Source organism: Arachis ipaensis, chromosome B7, assembly GCF_059453495.1.
Source record: "Arachis ipaensis isolate K30076 ecotype BB chromosome B7, ASM5945349v1, whole genome shotgun sequence".
NCBI classification, from domain to species: Eukaryota; Viridiplantae; Streptophyta; class Magnoliopsida; order Fabales; family Fabaceae; genus Arachis; species Arachis ipaensis.
In genome coordinates, this window is record NC_142442.1 from 80437007 (window position 1) to 80440351 (window position 3345).

Consider the following 3345-nt stretch of genomic DNA (forward strand, 5'->3'; position numbering starts at 1 on the left):
TTGGTGATCCATGCATTGGCAAAGAACTCTTGAACTATTAAGATCCCGACTTGTTGAATGGGGTTGGTAAGAATTTCCCAACCTCTTCTTCGAATCTCATGTCGGATCTCCGGATATTCACCATTTTTGAGTTTGAAAGGGACCTCAGGGATCACCTTCTTCTTGGCCACAACTTCATAGAAGTGGTCTTGATGGACCTTTGAGATGAATCTCTCCATCTTCCATGACTCGGAGGTGGAAGCTTTTGCCTTCCCGTTCCTCTTTCTAGAGGTTTTTCCGGTCTTAGGTTCCATAAGTGGTTATGGAAAAACAAAAAGCAACGCTTTTACCACACCAAACTTAGAAGATTTTCTCGTCCTCGAGCAAAAGAAGAAAGAAAAGAATAGAAGAAGAAGAATTAGGGGAGATGTAGGGTAGTGAAGGTTTCAGCCAAGGGGGGTAGTAGTGTGTATATTGTGTGAAAAAGAAGGTGGTGAGTAGGGGTATATATAGAGTAAGGGGGAGAAAGGGTTCAGCTATGTAGGGGAGGGTTTGGGAGGGAAATGGTTTGAATTTGAATGGTGAGGTAGTGGGGTTTAATGATGAATGGATGTGGATTGGTGAAGAGAGTATGGAGAAGATGGTATGATTTGATAGGTGAGGGGTTTTGGGGAAGAGGAATGGAGGTGATTGGTGAGGGGTATTTGGGGAAGGGTGTTATGGGAAGGTGTGAAGAAGAAGAGAGAGTTGAGGTAGGTGGGGATCCTGTGGGGTCTACAGATCCTGAGGTGTCAAGGATTTCTCATCCCTGCACCATTTTGGCGTCTAAACGCCCCCTTGATTGCCAATCCTGGTGTTAAATACCAGGTTGCTGCCCATTTCTGGCGTTTAACGCCAGCTTTTCTCCCTTTTCTGGCGTTTAAACGCCAGCTTTTCTTCCTTTTTAGGCGTTAAACGCCAGCTCTGTGCCCCTTTCTGGCGTTAAACGCCAGTCTGGTGCCCATTTCTGGCGTTGAACGCCCAGAATGGTGCCAGACTGGGCGTTCAACGCCCATTCTGCTACCCTTACTGGCGTTTAAATGCCAGTAACCTCCTCTAGGGTGTGCTATTTTTAATACTGTTTTTCATTCTATTTTTGCTTTTTCAGTTGTTTTTGTGACTTCACATGATCATCAACCTACAGAAAACATAAAATAACAATGGAAAATAAATAGATATAATTAAATAAAATTAGGTTGCCTCCCAACAAGCACTTCTTTAATGTCAATAGCTTAACAGTGAGCTCTTAGAGAGCCTCACAGAGAATCAGAGCATGATGATGGACTCCCAACACCAAACATAGAGTTTGAATGTGGGGGCTTTGTTTGACTCTGCATTGAGAGAAGGTTTTCATGCTTCCTCTCCATTGTTACAGAGGGAGATCCTTGAGCCTTAAACACAAAGGAGTCCTCATTCACGTGAAGGACCAATTCTCCTTTGTCAACATCAATCACAGCTTTTGCTGTGGCTAGGAAGGGTCTGCCAAGGATGATGGATTCATCCATACTATTCTCAGTGTCTAGGATTATGAAATCAGCTGGGATGTAGTGGCCTTCAACCATCACCAGAACATCCTCTACAAGTCTATAAGCCTATTTCCTTGAATTGTCTGCCATCTCTAGTGAGATTTTTGCAGCTTGTACCTCAAGGATCCCTAGTTTCTCCATCACAGAGAGTGGCACGAGGTTTTTACTTGACCCTAGGTCACACAGAGCCTTCTCAAAGGTCATGGTGCCTATGGTACAAGGTATTGAGAACTTTTCAGGATCCTGCTTCTTCTGAGGTAATGTCTGCCTAGTTAAGTCATTCAGTTCTTTGGTGAGTAAGGGGGATTCATCCTCCCAAGTCTCATTACCAAATAACTTGGCATTTAGCTTCATGATTACTCCAAGGTACTTAGCAACTTGCTCTTCAGTAACATCTTCATCCTCTTCAGAGGAAGAATACTCATCAGAGCTCATGAATGGCAAAAGTAAATTCAATGGAATCTCTATGGGCTCTATATGAGCCTCAGATTCCCATGGTTCCTCATTAGGGAACTCCTTTGAGGCCAGTGGATGTCCATTGAGGTCTTCCTCGGTGGAAATCACTGCCTTTCCCTCTTCTATGCATTCGGCCATGTGGGACATGTTTATGGCCTTGCACTCTCTCTTTGGATTCTCTTCTGTATTGCTTGGGAGAGTACTAGGAGGGAGTTCAGTAACTTTCTTGCTCAGTTGACCCACTTGTGCCTCCAAATTTCTAATGGAGGACCTTGTTTCAGTCATGAAACTTTGAGTGATCTTAGATAGATCAGAGACTATGGTTGCTAAGCTAGAGAGACTCTGCTCAGAATTCTCTGTCTGTTACTGAGATGATGATGGAAAAGGCTTACTATTGCTAAACCTATTTCTTCCACCCTTATTACTGTTGAAGCCTTGTTGAGGCTTCTGTTGGTCCTTCCATGAGAGATTTGGATGATTTCTCCATGAAGGATTATAGGTGTTTCCATAAGGTTCTCCCATGTAATTCACCTCTTCCATTGCTAGATTCTCAGGATCATAAGCTTCTTCTTTAGATGAAACTTCTTTGGTACTGCCTGTTGCTGCTTGCATTCCAGACAGACTCTGAGAAATCATATTGACTTGCTGAGTCAATATTTTGTTCTGAGCCAATATGGCATTCAGAGTGTCAATCTCAAGAACTCCTTTCTTCTGATTTGTCCCATTATTCACAGGATTCCTTTCAGAAGTGTACATGAATTGGTTATTTGCAACCATTTCAATGAGTTCCTGAGCTTTTGCAGGCGTCTTCTTTCGATGAAGAGATGCTCCAGCAGAGCTGTCCAATGACATCTTGGACAGTTCAGACAGACCATCATAGAAGATACCTATGATGCTCCATTTTGAAAGCATGTCAGAAGGACACCTTCTGATCAATTGCTTGTATCTTTCCCAAGCTTCATAGAGGGATTCACCTTCCTTCTGTCTGAAGGTTTGGACTTCCACTCTAAGCTTACTCATCTTCTGAGGTGGAAAGAATTTGGCCAGAAAAGCACTGACCAGCTTTTCCCAAGAGTTCAGGCTTTCCTTGGGTTGTGAGTCCAACCATATTCTAGCTCTGCCTCTTACAGCAAAGGGGAAAAGTAATAGCCTGTAGACCTTGGGATCAACCCCATTGATCTTGACAGTGTCATAGATTTGCAAAAAGTCAGCCAAAAACTGATGAGGATCTTCCAATAGAAGTCCGTGAAACTTGCAATTCTGTTGCATCAGAGAAACTAATTGAGGCTTAAGCTCAAAGTTGTTTGCTCCAATGGCAGGGATAGAGATGCTTTTCCCATAGAAG

The 3345-nt window shown here is 43.2% G+C and overlaps 1 non-coding gene across 1 annotated transcript; it reads left to right on the forward strand.

Annotated features, from left to right (window-relative positions):
- The first annotated feature begins 2906 nt into the window (after window positions 1–2906).
- On the forward strand, window positions 2907–3014 carry LOC148553123 (small nucleolar RNA R71). Its single transcript, XR_015893510.1, has one exon. It is a non-coding gene; the product is annotated as a small nucleolar RNA R71 (small nucleolar RNA).
- The last annotated feature ends 331 nt before the right edge of the window (window positions 3015–3345 follow it).